At 42.9% G+C, this 20,587-nt stretch overlaps 1 long non-coding RNA gene across 1 annotated transcript in view; it reads right to left on the reverse strand.

Moving 5' to 3' along the window:
• Positions 1–20,587, reverse strand: part of LOC138249853 (uncharacterized) — a 128,373-nt gene that overhangs the window by 23,651 nt on the left and 84,135 nt on the right. The window contains exon 4 of the long non-coding RNA XR_011194851.1: positions 10,317–10,441. This is a non-coding gene — a long non-coding RNA (uncharacterized lncRNA). The remainder of the gene's footprint in view (positions 1–10,316; positions 10,442–20,587) is intronic.

A 20,587-nucleotide genomic window follows, 5' to 3' on the forward strand; every position in this document is an offset into this window, starting at 1 on the left:
TGCTGCATTTTGTACAATTGGAAGCCATTTTAGCATTTTTTTGCAGCACCTAACTATAGCACTTTGCCATAATCTAGCCCAGAGATGATTAGAGATGTACAATAGTTCTTTGACCTTAGAGACTTAGAAGCCAGAGAGTTTTTCTGAGATATTTAGGTAGCTCTAAACAGCAGGCCGTACGTTTACATATTTGATAATTCATGGAGAGTCTGGAGCCTAGCTAGAAGTCCAAGTTCTGAACCACTTTACTGGGTGTGGGTTCCCATGAGAAGCTGCAAGGGCTGTGTCAGTTTGTGTTGTGCGGCAATGGATCTGATTAGGTCTGGGCAGAACTTCCAGAGTTTCACTCTGCGGAATTCTGCAGAGTTACAGAAAAACTTTGAGAAAATCCGTTGAGCTCCTCGAGCGGGTGGAATCAGGCATATTGCACTGCTTGGGCAGATTTTTGGCACCAGAAGCGTCTTCTGTGTTATGAAATCATCACGAGCAGCACTAAAAGGCACATGAGAGGGTGCTGCTTCTTTCTGCTGCTCAAGTAGATGTTGTATTCGACTATCAGCTTTCTCAATGTGAATGGTCGCAATATGTCACGATCGCCAGCGTTGAGAAATGTTGCTGAGAGGCGTTCTGAAATTTGACCTAGAGGAAGAAAAGCCTTACTCATGCTTGCCAAATGAACACTGGTGAGCTGTGTGCTAGAAGAAACTGTGCCACATAGTGGTTGGCAGAGTTTTGCCACAACTCCATGCTCTAAGCAGTGCGAAGAGTGGGAAAAACTCTGCGAACTCTGCCAGAGGAACATCGTTTTTTTGCCCACCCCTAGATCGGATGGGGACCACAGCTAGACCAGCAGAGCACCTTTATCCCCACTTCCAGTGGCCCAGGACTGGATAAACACCACTTGGAGGGTTAGGACTCATATCAGGCAGAGTCCTGGTGCAGGTTTACAAGATGGTTGGGGCCTTTTCTCTCACTGAGACTCTGACCAGAAGGCCAGCCAACTCCCCCTTAAGGTCACTTTGGTGGTCCTGGGTTGAAGGTGCAGGTCCAGTCCATTTTATTTAGTGTAAGAATAGCAGGGAAGTGGGGAAGTTCTTTTTGCAGCAGAGCAGCACAACAGTCCTTATTCTATGTCTTCCACAGGTCCAGAAGTGATCTGGAGTGGGTCTGAGGATCCAGTATTTGTCCCTGGTGCCCACTTTCAAGTCAAAGAATTTTCTGGATTTTCCCCCTCAGAGGTGTCAGTAATTTCCTGCCTCCTTGGTCCCAGTCTGTCTGGGGGCACAATAGGCTAGTGTGAAGTCCTTTGTATGTGAGCTGAGCCAGTGGCTTTGAAGTGTAAGTGTGGTGGGTGACAGCTCTGCCACTATCAAGTCAGAGATGGCCCATCCTGCTGACAACTAGACCCTCTGTTGCGTTGCTCTCTGGAAGGAATACAGGCAGGCCAACTGCTACTCACACCTAGTCATGTCACCCATGTCATGGAATCCTCATGAAATTCATCCACTCTAGCTATGGATGAAATCACGTTTTTCTATGAAATTCCATCAAATGTTGTCAACATTATCTCAAACTATGCACAATTTCACAAAATGTACCTGGCTATACTTTACTCAAAAACTGAATGTGAGGTAATCACGCTCAAAAGTCAATTTAGATACCAGTGTGAGACTGGTTCAAGAAGAAAATGCCTCTTGGACACAAGTTTACCATTCTTGCAATGCGTTTTCTGCTTGCACCAGCTTCCTGCAGGTGAAAACGTACACATTTAGCAAGATCTGACCTCTGTAAAAATATTTTACCTAGGTCTAATTCTGACCTGAATTAGCTGGTATGTGGACCTGAAGCCGTTTGTAGGCCGGAGATAAAGCGCAAGGCCTCATTAAAATGTATATATGGTTTCGGCTAATTCTAGTTACTTGAAAATATCTGTGACTGAAATCACAGTTTGGACTAAAACATAAGCAACGGCTGGTCCGTAATGGGAAATTTTCATCATGGCATTTCAAAGTTTCAAAGATTTGAAAAAAACAACAATTAGCACCCAAGTTGCCACATATTCTTGTTATGGCTGCCTTGGTGTCAAAAGCTCATGCCTCCGAGGAAAGGGAACATAATAGTTCTTCATTGATTCTGGCAACGCCAACGATATTTTAAACATCAAGTCTATTAAACAGAGTGAAAGCTTGTATGCACTAATTGTTGTCCATTTAGGTTAATTATAAATGAAGACAAGTTGAAAACTAGGCTATTTGTACAGGCAGCTGCCGAGCGAGGCTCTAAAGTAGGCCTTGTTATTGACACGCACCGCAATCTCGAAAGACCATCTTCAGTCAGCAGGATCCGTATTAATATTTTAATAACACACAGTCTACAAATGCACCTGAAAATAATAGGGTTACAGAATGTCACCGACTATTTATAAAGGATAACATTAAGAATGAAAGAACAGCTTTAATTGTCGGAAGTGTAACGCTCTGGCCTGTGGAACATTGTGGGAAAGGCTGAAAACAGCATTCATTCTTTAATTGAGATATAATGCATGATGGTAAATGTTCCACAAAACGAAATATATATGACTGCTATATAAGCTGGTTACTTAATGCAAGCTTCCACAGTTACTCCCCAAAATGTAACGTCGGCATTAACGAGCACAATTAAACATTTATCTATGTAGTAGAATTCGGAGAGGGCCTAAAAACCACCATAGGGTAGGTTCTGGGACTTGGACAAATAGGGATGTAAGAATATAAGTTAAGGTGTGGACCATGGAAAAAGGTTATCTGAAGTTAGTTTTGATGCCTCCAAAAGAAAAAATAATTTAATTATAGAACTCCCACTAAAACTATTAGGTTAAGTGGCTCGACGGCATGGAGGCTACTGTCAATCAGTCCTGTTTTTTCAAGTGCATCAAGTATGCTAGGATTTGTAATCCCACATTGCACTTTATAGGTTTGGGTCTGTACCTTCGTGCTTTTAGCTGAAAAACTAGAACTAGTTTAATGTTACCAATTTTCTTGACAGGTGGCAAATGGACCACCATGTGCCTAAAAAGCAAACATTACAATAATGCTGAAACAATTACTTGTGTAAATCAGTGTAAAAAAAGGTAATCAAATATAAAACATATTGAAATGCATATTTATGCATGGATTCCATTCCATACAAATGCAAAGCCCATAGAAAAGGACAAAAGACACCTGGGGCCATAGTACGCACGCAGCATATTTTCCCTGTTTGAGCCACCACAAATGGGGAAAGTGTGCCCTATTATGGTGAATGCACTGCTTTCAGGGCAGCCGAAACTCATTTAAATGAAATAGAGAGCAGCTGTATACAAGCTACTCCATGTTTCACTCTGCAGGCAGTAACCCACCTGCACTTTCAAGAGGGGAGAAAGATCCCCTTGCACGCTTTTACAGTGAGTGACTGCACCTACCTGCAAGAGGTGTCTGGGGGTACATGGATCTCCCTCCCCTCTCCTGAGGGCTGCCTTCCCAGAAGGCACGACAATGCACCCCCTTTTTGTGGCGCACTAATAGTGACACCTGACGGCTTCTTTGCCTTTGCGCCCACATCAATAATATTGCGTGGGTGCAGAGGCAAAGAGATTCCCTCATTTGCATTGGTCTGCCCTCCCATGCAAATGAGGGAACACCCTTTCATGACAGCTCTGGCGCACATGTGAGCCAACACAATCAACATTTACAAAGGGGGGCCCACATGCATTTGCAGCCCCATCTGTAATACCAAAGTGCCCTGGTGGCGCACAAAGCAGGTACACACACCTGTTGCACCCCCAAGACACTTTGGGCCTCATTCTGACTTTGGCGGGCGGCGGAGGCCGCCCGCCAAAGTCCCACCGTCAGAATACCGCTGCGCGGTCAAAAGACCGCCGCGGTAATTCTGAGTTTCCCGCTGGGATGGCGGGAGACCGCCAGAAGGCCGCCCGCCAGCCCAGCGGGAAACCCCCTTCCATGAGGATGCCGGCTCCGAATGGAGCCGGCGGAGTGGAAGGGGTGCGACGGGTGCAGTTGCACCCGTCGCGATTTTCAGTGTCTGCTTGGCAGACACTGAAAATCTTGGTGGGGCCCTGTTAGGGGGCCCCTGCAGTGCCCATGCCATTGGCATGGGCACTGCAGGGGCCCCCAGGGTCCCCACGACACCCGTTCCCGCCAGCAAGGTTCTGGCGGTCAAAACCGCCAGAACCAGGTGGCGGGAAGGGGGTCGGAATCCCCATGGCGGCGCTGCAAGCAGCGCCGCCATGGAGGATTCCTCAGGCCAGGGGAAAACCGGCGGGAAACCGCCAGTTTCCCTTTTCTGACCGCGGTATTACCACCGCGGTCAGAATTGGCCTGGATGCACCGCTAGCCTGTTGGCGGTGCAACTGCGGTCCCCGGCCCTGGCGGTCTATGACCGCCAGGGTCGGAATGACCCCCTTTGTGTAATACGACCCCTAGCCTGGATTCCCGATCGGTTGCCTGCTCCGGGTCTGTGCAAGAACGCACACTCAATAGGAAGGCCTGCGATGACTAAGACCTTCCACTTGATCACAGAAAAAATGCACTGTTTATAGCATTTGCCTATAATCTCCCAGTTAGAGCATTTGTCGGAGAGAATACAGCAGTAAAAAGAGAGAAACTGATTACTGTTGTTCCAGATGCTGCACATAAACAGTTTGGTGTGAACGTTTTTGTAAACTAGGTTACATAAACAAGGATGTGATAATGAGTGCCATTTGGAAAGGGCATGTGGGACAGTCCTGTGCAGCCTTGGTCTTTCATAACTCTGACATTCGGTTGCTCTGGAGGCAGGCCTTTGATAAAAACGTTGAGCCGTGCACTTACTCTTTTATAAATTAAGCACTGGTTACTCTGTAATGTATTTTTCGGGAACTCCTATAAGATATTGGAAAAACTTTCAGTAACTTCCATGTGGTTTAAATACACATTTGCGCATTGTACCCCAAGGGTTACTTCTCTGGGTTTCCTGGGGCATGTAAGAAGCTGTCTGGGAAACCCCGTTTGAAGAGAGATCCATCTTTTTTCCCCATTCGCCTTGTTCACTCCAGAAACCTTTGGCTTGACCACTGTAGCAAGTGTATGCTAATTAGGATCAGCTACTTGTGAGCCTTTTAAATAGATAACTATTTTATTCCGAAATTTTGATGATTGACTCTCTAGTTGCCTTTTCACAGAAGTCCACCATAGTTGCACACAGTTCAGAAACTTGGGACAGGTGTGAAGGATTCTTTTTTTCACATGCTCCTGAAAACAAAGCATATACATTTAGAGTTCTTTTTTTTTCAGTACCCTATTGTCTAGGGTACTGTCCAAAATATATTAAAACATTAGTTCTGTAACCTTTGATTAGAATATTTTAACAAGGCTAAGTTCATCATATGTAGGTGATCTCTACTGTAAAGACCACCGGTGAATTGATAAACAGCCTGAGCAAAACTGAAGTGGTTTTTAAAAAACATACTGATTTCTGTCTGTGATCACACCTCCTTCCAACCATTGGGGAAGCCTGGCCTGCCATCTGCTGTTACTGAGAAGTAGCTACACATAGTGCCCAGTGTGGAGAGCAGACGAATCGGGAGCGGGCCCTAGCACACCTGGTGGAGAAATGCGCTAAGGGAGGCAAGACTAAGGGCCTGATTACAACTTTGGCAGAGGGTGTTAATCCGTCCCAAATGTGACGGATATCCTGCCCACCGTATGACGAGTTCCATAGGATATGATGGACTCGTGATACGGTGGGTGGTATCTCCGTCACATTTGGGACGGATTAACATCCTCCACCAAAGTTGTAATCAGGCCCTAAGTGTTGATTTGGGGCAGGTTTCCTTTTAAGCCTACGTTGCTAACCAGGAGCCAGGACTGAAATTAGAAGCCAGAAAAGAGCCTTTACATGGCTCAGAACATGTATTGCCTCTTGATATTTAGCCCATGAAACCTTGTAATAGATTTCCATGCCACACAGATGCCCAAAGAAAGAAATAGTATCACACCACTGAGAAACCGAGCATGGGAAACCTGTTAAGTGTCCTCATAATCAATAGCCAAATGATGTACCTGTTTTAACGTCTGATGTGCAGCTGCACTAACGACTTTGTATCAGGCTCTGTGGGTGGTGCAGTGATGTGCTTCCGCCTATGTCCCAAATCTCTGTTGCAGCATTTTGCTCTATAGGATTGGTTGTGCAGCTTTCCTTCTGGCTCTCAGGATTTAAGTAATTGCTGAAATGCCAGAGTTGCCTTCTTACCTTTGTTTAAAGTCCAGAAGATCAGATGTTACAGCACATTTCCCCTGCTTGCCCCGTAAATGTAAATGTAAATTAGCACTTGTATAGCGCACTACTCACCCGTTAGGGTCTCAAGGCGCTGTACTCATACCGCTATGGAACCCCTCCTGGCTTTTTTTCCCTGTGAGGCGCCCACTCCTGAGCACCCCCAGGGTGAAGCCAGGCATCCAAACGCTGTTGGGGCCGTTGTGGAGATTAAGCAAGCTATTGCCCAGAGTTGCAGAGTGGGACCCATGAATTAAATTAGGCACCGATGCGAGAATTATCTGGTCAAGGGGAATTGAGCCCAAGACCTGCCGAAGCGGGACTTGAACCCTGGTCTTGAGCATGGTCTTGAGCCAGATATCTGCTTCAGGGTCTGCCGCTCTAACCATTGAGCCACACTTCTCCACTGAAGACACATTCCTAAGACTGAGGAGAGAGAAGGTCTGAGAGCTGAAGAAGCCTGTTTGGCAGAATTATAGAGCGCAAGTAGGAACTAGGAAATTTGCCATAACTAAGAATAGTTGTTGGAAGCCTCCTGCAACAGGAATGGAATCTAAGGAACCAGGCTGAGAAATCTTAGGACTTCTCTTCAAGCCAGCAGTGGTACCAAAACCTCTACAGAAAAAGGGGAAAGTTCCCTTGTGGAAGACATGGACAGCCTGCCATACCTCCCTGAAAGATGCAATCTTAATGGCTTTACTCTAGCACAATTTTTCTAAGCTTTTTGGCAGGACGTTTAGGTTGACAGTTGACTGATAAACCTATGTATGCTATTTTATGTAGTGTTATTTTATGCAGATTTGTAGAGTGCACTATCACCTGGAAGGGTATCCTTGGGCTAAGTAGGTGTGAGCCTAGCAAAACCTTGTGACTAGTGGGACTATTCAAAAAGCCAGGTTTTCTTCTTCTTGCAAAATTCAAGAAGGGAGGAGGAGGCTCTGATGTGTAATGGCATGAAGGCTGGGTCCAGGTGCAGGTTCAAGATGGAGGAAGCTTCTTGTGTCCCTGTAGCTCTGAACTGGAGGTCAGATAACTAGTCCTTGTGAGCTACTCTGGAGGACCTGAGACACTTGAATATCCAGTCCTTGTGCCCAGGCAGAAAGTAGCAGAGCAGCAGGGAAAACAGGGCAGAAATCCAGAAGGTCAGCAGTCTTGTAGATCAGCAGTCCAGCAGAGTGGCAGTCCTTCCAGCAGCTCAGCAGTCCATCTTTCTGCCAGAGTATCCACAGGTCCTGAAGTGTACTGAAGAGCTGGTGTCTGAGGTCCTACTTTTATACCCTGGTGCCCTGGTTCTAGAAGGTGGGAGAAGCTTTTAGACAGTGGCTTTGAAGTGCTTGGGTCCTGCCTCCCCTGCCTGGCTCCAATCTCGCTTAAGTGACAAAGCAGGACTGTTGCACCCTTTGTGTGGAGGCAGAGTACAGGCTACTCAGTTGTGAATGGGCCTGCGCTCAGCTCTGCCCCATCATGCCAGCAGATTACCTATTTAGGCACACCTAATCCCTCTATTGTGTGACAGTCTGGGAGGAATTTACAAAGTCTGTCAGTTACACTTTGCAGAATAAAAAAAAAAAAGACAACTTCAAGGAGGAGCAGTGACAGACAGCAGCAGGTCTGCTCCCAATTAGCATCTCTCACTAATCGGAGCAACCATTCTGCTGTACCATCTTGAGTCAGAGTACTAGTCTCACCCAGGTCAGGCTAAAGCCACAAAAGGGCTAAGGGCAGGCCAATGCCAACTTTCTAAATATAGCATTTTTAGAATTGTGATCAAAATCTCAACTTTATAATATAATAGGACTCTTTACTGCAGTGCTAAAGACATTAAACATTATATATCTACCAGCTCCCATTTGGAAATATAACTTCTTAAATGTAATAAAGAATCCCCAATGGCATCCTATGGGAGGGGTAGGCTTTGCAGTAGTGAAATATGAATGTATGAGTTTTTCACTACCAGGACAAGTAAAATTTAAAAGTACATGTCCAAACTTTTAATTACACAGCACCCTACCTTATGAGCTGCACATAGCCTACCTTAGGGGTGACTTATATGTATAAAATGGGAGTTCAAGGCTAGGCAAGGGGGTTTAAATGCCAGGTCTACAAAACAGTTTAAAACTGCATTCAGGATGCATTGGCAGGCCTGGGGCATGTTTAAGTGCTACTTAAGTGGGTGGCACAATAGGGACTGCAGGCCCACTAATAGCATTTAATTCACAGGCCCTGGATCTATGGTATACCCCTCTACAAGGGACTTACATGTAAATTAAATATGCCATTTGGGAATAAGCCATTATAACCATGCACAAATATGTGTAGCAAAAATGGAGGAGGTGAGGCAAAATGTTTGGAGGAAGACCATCCTATGGGTGACAGGGCCAGCATCAACCATTCCTGCAACTGGGTACAATAAATATAACCAAACATAAATATAACAGCAACTGAACTACTACATGCACATTCACACATTTATTACCATTTGTTCCCACTGTTACACCAAACTAACATACTATTTTCTGCTTCATAGTTTGCGAGTTGCAATGAATTTACACAGACAAAAGAAACTTGTATTGGTCACAAAGGCTTTTTAATATGGTTTTACACCACCACACATATTTAACACCTTTCAAGCATGTTTTGGTGAAATAAAAAAACTAGGAAATGCAAGTATATGATGTTAGTATGCAATTTAAATTTAGTTATATTAAAATATCCTCAGAATTATGCAAATAATTAACAGTACTTTATTTCTAAGTTGAGATAAGAATTCTCTGATAAAAATCCCCCTTGAACAGTTAGCAATGGTTTCCTTTGAATACATTTGCTACAGCTACGTATTAATTCTGCTTTCCAACTCCTCCAAATTCAGATTTTTGCTATGCCTTCACCTAAGATATGTCAGATTTACTTTATCCCCAGAGATCTTATTGTGAGTGGTCTGCATTTATGCACAACTTCCCCTCCCCCACAGTAACCAATGTATGGGAATCTGGTAATCCTGAATGGGAAAATATCAGGAGTTTAAGAGTGCGACCCTGATAGTCTCCTCAGGAATGAGGATTTACTGGTAATGTCCCTGAGAGACAAATTACATAACTATAGTTAAAATGGAATGGTTGTAAAATATAACATATTCCACACTATCTAGATATACCTACCTTGTTCCATTCTACCCTAACTACCCCATTGATTTAAAGACTAGCCAAGAAGCATTTGGTCACATCCTCTTAAGAGAAAAGGTTGCTCTAATAGTAGACTTCACTTTGTTGTTGGTTGATTTCGTTTAGCCATTCTACATAGTCTATTGCAGTACTCCAGCTATTAAAGCTATTAGAGGATCCCATATATAATTTCTAACAATACGCAGCTCCATATAAGTAGCTTCGGCTGCTGACAAGTGGGAATTGCAGATGCTGAGATAGCTAACATTGCAACTTGTTTTAAATTTGCTCTTATAACAGACATCTATAAAACAAAATGTTGCACCTGAAGAAGTTACAGATAGTAACAACGTTTATTTCAAGACAATCCTCCTGTCCAGGCACCATTGAGTATGTTGTGCCACGTGGTATCCTTCAAACTGATCATTCAAGCTCTATATAATGATCATGAAGTGCCATGATTAGCCAATTCTCTTACATATTGGCATATTAGGGCCAAATCTTGAGTATTCTATAACTCATTGTCGATCATAAAACTGCATCTTTTACTTCTTCTGCATCAGGACTATTGAATACCATGGGAATTTATCTGTAAAGATTTCAATATCTTAAATAATATTACCGGCTTAATCATCAAAAGGTTCTCCAATTAGGCCTAATTTCATATTTCCCTATAGTACATTAGTTATATGCCGAGTATTGAGTTCATCTGAAGGTGCTTGATCGTACGCTATACCACTTCAATCACACCCCTTGAGTCCTTGCTATTTGTGGCACTTAACGTCACTAAATCTATCTCTACTATTGCTTTGAGAGATAGAAGAACATACTACTCAAATCCCACAAAGCTATTTTCAAGGTTACCTGTAGGTGTTAGTATCTTAATTGTGCACACCGATGTCAACTTGGGCCCCTCTGCATTTCAAGTCGATTTCATAAAAGGTCCCAATGATGAAGAACTGGCCCACCAATAGTAGTCGAAATTGTAGCTAAAAGAAAAGATAATTTTGATGTTTGTTCATTCTGCTGCTTTTAATAGCATGGGACAAATGTTACCAACACAATGTGTTCAAAATATAGAAACTGAAGAGTATGAATATTTGGGAATACTGAGGTCTTAAGGCCGTTCAGTGAGAAACAACACATGATAGCTGTTCGTCCGCTGGAGGTATTCTGACATTTATACTATAATTGGCAATAGATCACTTTTTCATGTTAAAAATAAATCACCAAGGGAATCAGCCCTGCATGGAAGGTTGCATTTTATTTAAAGTTGCTATAATTGGTCTGTAAATCAGCGGTTTTTAACAGCCTTCTAGTGTGATCAGTCATTTCGCTAATAACGACATTTCCTTTTCTAGAACGTTTTTGCTGTTGCTGCTCCTGTGAGTAGTAATATATATACATGCATGTCAATTCAATCGACATTCCAATCACTTATTGGCTGTGTCACCTCAAGTGTTCATCTTAATGACTGTTAGTCTGCTGTTTTCAGGTGCTTTCATGATTGTCTCTGCAATTGTAGGAACCGCATTAACTAATCTTAGAATGACCATTTTACAAGAGATAAGACGAGCATGCTTCTTTAATCGTTAATTCTGCTTATATCAGTCATGATCTTGTTGTTCACCTGTTGCCTATATTACATCCTACGCCCTGTTTTAATTTATACATCTTAGATTTCACCGGATTGGTTACATGTTGCTCTGAGTTCAAGAGTATTCTTTTGAATTTGCCTTATGTTTTTTATTAAAGAAGAAGTTCAATGCATTGTTTTTGCATTAGTTATTGGGAATAAGCATGTATCACTTTAGGCACTATCCCCTCCCCGTTATAAACCGAGATATGTTCGTTCAAGGTTAGTTATTACCTGTTATGTGCCTGTCCTGCTCACTCAATAAGAGTGTTTTTCATATATTTGGCACCTCCCTTAGTTGGATCTGAACATAAGTTTACTGGTGAGGTGCTAAATCCACACATGAACATAACTTTATCGTGGGGTTACACCACAACGGTACTCTGTAATTATAAATTAAACCTACGGAATAAGGAATTACTATGTGGGACTGGATTTACTAGTCGTAAAACCACCTGGAATTCCCAATTGTGTGGTGTTTATCAGGTACGTTTGCCACCAGCTTTAAGCAGGAGGTAACTGTATACTGACTCGCCTGTGCAGGGTGGGAGTGGAAGGAGTTTGGTGTGTATGGTATGGTAAACTTGGTTGTTGCATTAGTAGCAGTGTGTGCTCCAGAAGAAACAAGGCTGCTGCTGCAGCTGCCAAAGTCCCATGTGTTTTCAAGGGCAGAATTGCCACTTGGTAAAATTGGGTCTGGTGTGTAAACACCTGTGAAAACAACGGATACCGGAAAACTAACCTACTCCGAATCAGGCACAGCAGACATCTATACTGTAGTTCTCCTCCCCCTGAACACAAATAATGCTTAGGTAGGTTAACATTTGTTATCAGACTAGTAAAAATGACTTGTTGCCACACAGCTGTTGATAACAAGTCTCACCAGGGTTCAGAATCCTATGTTTTTAGAGTGGGGTTTGCAAAAATAAATAGCAGCACCACAGGTGCTTAATTTGTAGTGCAATTAAACAGCAGTGCGGCAAACACCAAGTCTGGTAGTCTTGAATACATCACCACCCACGTTCTACTCCTTATCGCACTTTTGCTTGTTCCTGGTTTTTCACTGCATGACTATTTTTGCCTATTTCTCTTCCTCGATCTTTCCAATTTGTGTTTTTCCCTCTCTTGCCCTCAGTAGTTATCTGATGCAGAAAAATAAGGGCCAGATTTAAGGAAAAGTGGTACAGCGCGGTGATGTGCCAAAATTGCAGCGCTGCATCACTTTAGAAACACAGGGATGCGTCGTATCTAAGTGAATAAGGTGCACCCCAGTGTTTCCCCCTGCCCTGGTGCTAAATTTAGCTGCCAGCGTCAACACAGGCATCCTTGCGCCATCGTGCAAGGATGTCTGCATAGAGGAGTGTGATTGTTTATGTGCGGGAAGGTGTCCCTTCCTGCACATAACAATCACTAACTGCGCTTTTGGCACTTCTGTGTGTGCTGCACAGTGCAGCACACTCAGAAGTGCCAAAGCGTAATTTACAAATGATTGTTACTGTGCAGGAAGGCACATCTTCCCACACATAAACAATAATTTCTGCCATTTTGCTCTTTCTATGTGTGCTGAAGAATGCTAAGAAAAAGCAAAAAATAAGAAGTATTCTTACTTGCTGCCACAGGAGCGTCACAAAAAGTGACACTCTTGTAGCGCTAGGGGCCAAAAATACACCCCTAAGTGCCAGTCCCCAAAATAAGTGCCAGGGTCGGGGCACCGGCAACCCCTGCCCAAATTAAGTACTGGTCACCACATATTTCATCTTTGTCGCTGAACTGGCAAAAACTTTTAATATAATGACCGACGTATTTTACAGAATAAAGGTTTAATTTAAAAGTGAAAGGCTTTTATGGGAACTTATGCATAACGATTAATATAGACCAAAGTCTAACAACTTTAACTATGGGGCTAACAGGGTGAGCGCTGTTTACATGATTACAGGGTGTTAGAAATCGCTAACGAAAGCAAATCATTTTCTGTAGCATTCATTCTCACCTAAGTCTACATGCTTAAACATAGACACAAACTAACATATCCAAGTGACTTACACAAATATCCTCAAACATACAATTAATGCATTATTCTTATTTGATGGTAAATTGTGAATTGATCTGCGCAATGCATGCCAGTCTCCTTATGGAATAAAGAAAGGACCAAAACTGAATTGGCATGGCTGAAAAGATACTTAGAAAAAGACGTACCAGGCAGGGAATTTTGTCAGCCCTTTTCAGTATTACTTATGGAAATATTAAAAAACTCAAAAGTAGTATTGCCAAAAAGAGGACCTCTAAAAACCACCTGACATAATCACAATCCTAAGGCAATAAATACTAAGGGCCTCTTTTACAAGTCCTTTGCGCCACCACTGCATATTTTTTTTGATGCAGCAGTGTGGCTATCCTTGCCCTACAGTGCTCCATATTTACAAACTGATGGATTTGGCCCAATGCGTCAGTTTGTAAAGCCCTGCGCCACATTTTACCTCCACCGGGTATAGTATATGAAGGGTAGGCGTTCCCTCAGAAAAAGCCACATAGAACAGACTCAGTGAAATTTTCAACTTTTCACTGCACCATTCTACAACTTCACTGCCCCAAAATTGTACTGCCTGCTCAGAGCAGGCATAAATTGACTTAGGGTTTTTTCCGATGAGACTCTACTCACATTGCTGGAGTTGCTTCAGTTTAATGACTCAGCTCCAGCAATGTGTCAGTTTAGAGACAACAGATGCATCAGAAATTCTGACGCATCTATGAAAACATGCGCCATGGAGCTCTGTGTTGTAAATACAGTGCATCCATGCCATCATTAGGGGATATGCGGCAGGCACAAGAAATTTGACGCACCAATGATGATGCTTTAGATTCTTGTAAATGAGGCCCTAAGTGAGCATGCTGCCTCCAAACTGTATAAATTAGCCACCGTGTAATCTCAACCTTCCCAAGCAATCAAAAATAAATCCAGTTAAAGAATAGGGGCCTCATTTACAAGGCCTTAGCAGCAGACTGCGCCACCAGAGCGTAATTATTTCTACGCTCCGGAGGCGCAGAGTGCTGGCTCATATTTACAAGGCCATGCAAATCCATCAAGCATGGCTTTTCATGGCCTTGTAAATATCACCCCCTTTCAGGCATAACTTTGGGTGAAAGGGGTGTTCCATTGGTGTTGCGGTGGGTGTTCCCATGCAACACCTATGGAACCTGATGGAATCTGACAAATTCCCAGATTTACAAGGCTGGGAATGCATCAGATTCCTCCACCACTTAAGGCGTGGTGTTAAAGTGGCACAATGGTGAGAAATAACATTATTTCTCCCCATTTTTTCCTTTGAGGAAAACGCCTTTAATGATTGTTTATGTGCAGGAAGGTGTCCCTTCCTGCACATAATCTGTCATCCCTGCAATGCAGGCACCATTGCACCATGGCGCAAGGGCATCTGCATTGGTGCTAGGCAGCAGTTTGTGCACCAGCGCAGAGGAATGTACAGGAATGCGTCATATTTCTGTGAATACAAAGCATCCCTGCACGTTTTAAATGAGCATCGCAGCAAGCTGGCTTGCAGCACCACACTGCATCGTTTTCTAGTAAGCGAGGCCGAAGTTTCTAAACATGTCTAACTGACTATGCCAAGCCCCTGAAATTCCACCGTCGATCCAAAGATCTCCACTTTAGATGAACAAACAATATCTTTGTCTTTCTTCTTCCAATCTAATCACTTGTAAAATTCACAGTTGTTACTTCTGGAATCTGATAAATTTAAGAACCACTTGAAGGAGAACTTTCTTTAGGTGAACTCAATGATATTCTCTGGTCCAGCTTTTTTGCATCTCACTCCTAACCATTATCTGTTCCTCCATTTCCATATAATTTTCTCTTGCAGTTTCTTTCCCATTCGAGATTGTAATCCAATATATAACACCACTTGTCATGCCAGTAAGAAACACAATGAGATGTCCTTTGCCAGTTGGAAATTTTCTGTTACTGTTTCCCCACTCAGCTAATCTTCATTCTTTTAATAACTTTACTATTCCTATTTAATAATTAGTAGTGATTCTTACATGAGTAGTGAAGTATGGCAGCTATTGTATAGCAATATTTTCCAGTTGTTGTGGATTCTTGATCAATTATCTTCATTTAGCTCAGGCGTCAAGGATATTAGTCTGAAAAGCAGTAATAAATGTACTATAGGAAATGCGTTGGCAGATCAAAGATGATTATACCTGGATAAATTAATAAATTGCCTTTTAATCAAAAGAGAGAGGCCTGATTATTAGAGGTTGTAATATTGTTGGAAAAATGTCCTTCCTGCAGGGTCACCTGGTATTTTGATGCCTTTTTACTGAACCCTGTTTTTCTTGGCTGTAGAACTTTCTTCACTTTATCCCTACTAACCAGTGGTAAAGTGCTTGTGCTCTCCTTTTTAAAACACAATACAACTGGCTTACACCTAACTGGCACATTTAAAGGAGCTTGGATGTGCAATTGTGCACTGCCATTTCAACCTGGCAAAACAAACTTTTTGCTAGGTCAAAATATTCCTTTTTCATACTTACAAGTGACCCTAAGTTAAGCCTCACTAGCTCACAGTGCAAAGTGCATGGTATTTAAATGTAGCCTTATATATTTATTGGTTTAGATCTCCTGGCAGTGAAAATCCTCCGAAGTTGTTTACCACTGTGGAAAGGGTGGCTCTCCCATAGGTTAACACTAGTTTGTATAATTACATTTAATAATTTCAGTTTGGGAATGGCTAGAAAAATATTTCAAGGACTCATTGTAATAATAATTAATATCCAACCTAAAGGTAAAGTCGGATTTTTATTACTATTTCGGAATATACACTTTTAGAAACTTGACATTTGCCTGCCTAAACCAAGAGGCATTCATACCACTGTTCAGTTGTCACTTGACCCCTGATGCCTCCCCTGTAGTGAGCTGTGTATTGCTTCCAGATGATGGACAGAGGGCACTGAGTTTGGGAAGAGGGTCTCCTCGCTTGACAGGATGGCCTGTGGGCTGTGCCCAACCCTTTTTCTAGCTTCAAAGGATGCATACCCTTTCATTGGCAAATTAATCTCACACCTAGACCTGCCCCCTTTTGTCTCTTTAGTCAGGCTGGCTCCAAACCCAATTGGAGGGGAGGAACTAGGGGATGGACAAAGGATTAACCTCCACCCACAGCTGGCACTGGGAATAAATGTTGAACGCAAAGACTTCTCCTTCTGAATGCTCCTGCACAAGTAAAGAATCCAAAGAAGAACATCCCAGCTTCCTAAACCCTGAAGGAAGACTGGATCTGCTTGCCTTGAATCCAGGATCCCAGTAGTGACACCAGGGGCTGATTGACTGACCAACTGTGTGAGCTACAGGGACACAACAAGCTTCCAGCTGCTATTTCTCTGTTACTACCCAGCTGGCCAGTTCCAATTGGACCTGCCCTGGACTCCTCCACTTTCCTCTGTAGAAGCGAGTCCTAACACCTTAGAGGTGCCCCCAGGTTTTAGACCCTTGGCTCCTGTTAGAGGCTGCTCCTCCTGTCCCCAATCTGCAAGAAGTAGGAGTTAGATACTTTATGCCAACTTTTTTCCCAGAGTACCGATGGAGAATGGGGTTGACATCAAAGTTGCTGCCGTCAACAACAAATCACTGGTTGGTCTCAACTTGCCTGTTTGCCCCACTGAAGATCTGACTTCCAGAAAAGTGTCTAAGTCCAAACATAGAGGGCTTCTGATCAACTTGGTGGCCTCCTTGGGCACAGGCTTCACCTGCTCAGAGCTTTCTTTCTTTTGTCGATGACCACTCCAGGACCCTGCTCTTCAGCAATCTGATGTTGTCGAGCTCCACTCCGGGTCCTGTTTGCAGTTTTCCCTGGTGACAATTAGTAGATTATCTCTTTTCTCCATAAACATTTCTAAGTCAGAAGGTAAACTTTACCCGAGGATGAACCTGGTCCCCCATCTGACTGATGATCCATCACAGTCAGCCTTAACTTCTTACTTTGAACCAGTCTACTGTGACAGGATACCAGGGGTCTGTGCTACTTTTAATTCAAATTGAAAAAAATCATCTCTCTAGATCTACGTATTGGATTTTGGTTGTTTTTGTGTTGTTTTCCTCAATAACATTTTCCCTACTTTATTAAATTGTTTTAGGATTTTTCTTGTGATGTGTTGTGCTTCCTTTCCCACCAGTGTTTCTAATGTTAAAGCTATTGATTGCTTCTTCCACAAGCAATTCACATCATGATTCAAAACATTATAGCAGCAAGATCTTTTAAAACTTTTGACTGTGAAACAGAACCCATGATTTTGTATTACCAACCATTTGATATTTTTTTCTACACTGTTTTATTACATTAATTAACAATGAGGTCTGTTTTTTCTTGCCACTTTGTACTTCACACCAACAAAGGTATGAATCTTAATTTGGATTTTCATCCTGAGCGAGTTTATCAAATAAATACAGTTGCCGCAATTCAGTAGGGTCAGACAATGAGGGCATATAAAATGTATTTCCAAAGCCCTGAATCATGGACTTTTTTTGGGCAGATTTAATATTATTTTTTGAGTGGAACATTCCAAAGTTTCTCAGCATTTGTCTGAATGTGTTTTCAAAAGGAGAGACTAAAGGGCATCCACCATATTACCTAGTGAACCTTACTAATGCCCCTGCCAATATCGCTGCGCTTGTTTAAAAGGATTGAAAATGATCTATTCCATTTAGATTTATTGTAAAAATCACCCTAGGCATTTCTAGCTTTTGGCTTTCTCCATTCTTTCTTGTGAGAAAAAAACATTTATATTTTGGTTCCTTTTTTACCAAATATCATTGTAGTTGTCTTTCTATGCTTGTTTATAAGAAGTTTACTGTTCAGTATTGGACAAGTGCATCCATTTTTCTATGTAGGCTGATGGCTGCGTAATCAAGTATCATCCAGTCACTGCCAAAGAGAAGGCAAGGGATATGGGAATTAGTGAATCTAAGCCCGGTTGAAAGCATCAGCCCACTCATTTGCCACAAAACATACCTCTATCTACTATACAAAAGGCAATTTGGCAGTCAATGAAGCATGAACAAAGCCTATGATTTACCTTGAACGACTTCCGAACTGGGGCTTAGGAAATAGTAATGGTCCACCACTTGAGTGACCGTCACAAAACCACCAGCTGTACCTTAGGTATGAGATATTTCTTTTGAATCTAATCCTGTAAATAAGATAGAAGGACCTCTGTATAAATCTTAGATCCTACATCTGTCCAGATAATAAGTCTGTAATTTTTCGGATGACTTTCATCCTCTGTTTCAAATATCGATTTTACTGCCACATCCCTCTATGGTTAAGTGTGCAAAATGTTACCCGCCATTCAATGATATTTTGAACCACCAATGCTAGTTGCTGGAGAGCTGGGACATCGGTTTACAATTACCAGTTTAAGAGAAAGTCTTACCAACTCATCAAGGTGATATCCCAGCCACTAAGCCAAATTGATCTATGACGTTAGATGAGATTAACAGGAACTGTATGTAATTAATTGATCATAACAGTTTTCATTCTTATTCTCAGTCAATAATGAGAGTTTGGTGTTAGTTTAAAAGCTTTTTTTTAAAAAGTCTCTTTTTGTGCTCATCTTTATTTAGTATTAATTTCACCAATATACTTAATCAGCTAATCAATCAGTGTTATGAGCAATCAATAATTCCTAATAAACAATGCATAAGGCATGCTTCATTAAGGAAATAATCTCTATTCTAAAACTGAGGATGAGTAAAAGGGTTGGGAGCAATCAGAAATATAAAATGTGTCAGTCAGAACCAGTTAAGAGATCCAAAGTGAGAGATCAAAGCATAAAGCTTTATATACATATATCAGAATAAATCAGAGCAGAACGTCCTATAAAGAGAAGTTCAAAAATGTCAGTAGAATCTCAACCTGTGCTACATAGACTAAGTCAGGGAAAGTGGCAGTGAATAAGGGTGGTGAGTCTCTGACCTACTCAAGGAACACGCATTATTATAGACAATACAATCAAGCTTTAGCAACATGTTTCTTCTTCACTCTTCGATAACAATCATTTGTCTTCTCTGCAGGACACAATACCACAGATGGCAACATTAAATAACCACAGTCATCTCTTATCACCAATTGTCCTTATTTTTCATGTTGTGTTCCCTGTTGCAGTTACCCCCCACTTTTTGCCTAATACTGATGCTGACTTGACTGAGAAGTGTGCTGGGACCCTGCTAACCAGGCCCCAGCACCAGTGCTCTTTCACCTGAAAAGTACCATTGATTCCACAATTGGCACACCCTGGCATCCAGATAAGTCCCTTGTAACTGGTACCTCTGGTACCAAGGGCCCTGATGCCAGGGAAGGTCTCTAAGGGCTGCAGCATGTATTATGCCACCCTGGAGACCCCTCACTCAGCACAGACACACTGCTTACCAGCTTGTGTGTGCTAGTGAGAACAAAATGAGTAAGTCGACATGGCACTCCCCTCAGGGTGCCATGCCAGCCTCTCACTGCCTATGCAGTATAGGTAAGACACCCCTCTAGCAGGCCTTACAGCCCTAAGGCAGGGTGCACTATACCATAGGTGAGGGTACCAGTGCATGAGCATTGTGCCCCTACAGTGTCTAAGCAAAACCTTAGACATTGTAAGTGCAGGGTAGCCATAAGAGTATATGGTCTGGGAGTCTGTTTTACAAGAACTCCACAGCACCATAATGGCTACACTGAAAACTGGGAAGTTTGGTATCAAACTTCTCAGCACAATAAATGCACACTGATGCCAGTGTACATTTTATTGTAAAATACACCACAGAGGGCACCTTAGAGGTGCCCCCTGAAACTTAACCGACTATCTGTGTAAGCTGACTGGTTCCAGCAGCCTGCCACACTAGAGACATGTTGCTGGCCCCATGGGGAGAGTGCCTTTGTCACTCTGAGGCCAGTAACAAAGCCTGCACTGGGTGGAGATGCTAACACCTCCCCCAGGCAGGAGCTGTAACACCTGGCGGTGAGCCTCAAAGGCTCACCCCTTTGTCACAGCACAGCAGGGCACTCCAGCTTAGTGGAGTTGCCCGCCCCCTCCGGCCACGGCCCCCACTTTTGGCGGCAAGGCTGGAGGGAACAAAGAAAACAACAAGGAGGAGTCAATGACCAGTCAGGACCGCCCCTAAGGTGTCCTGAGCTGAAGTGACTCTAACTTTTAGAAATCCTCCATCTTGCAGATGGAGGATTCCCCCAATAGGATTAGGGATGTGACCCCCTCCCCTTGGGAGGGGGCACAAAGAGGGTGTACCCACCCTCAGGGCTAGTAGCCATTGGCTACTAACCCCCCAGACCTAAACACGCCCTTAAATTTAGTATTTAAGGGCTTCCCTGAACCTAAGATTTGAGATTCCTGCAACTACAAGAAGAAGGACTGCTGAGCTGAAAAACCCCTGCAGAGGAAGACCAGAAGACACCAACTGCCTTGGCCCCAGACTTACCGGCCTGTCTCC

This window comes from Pleurodeles waltl, chromosome 8 (assembly GCF_031143425.1).
Source record: "Pleurodeles waltl isolate 20211129_DDA chromosome 8, aPleWal1.hap1.20221129, whole genome shotgun sequence".
NCBI lineage: Eukaryota > Metazoa > Chordata > Amphibia > Caudata > Salamandridae > Pleurodeles > Pleurodeles waltl.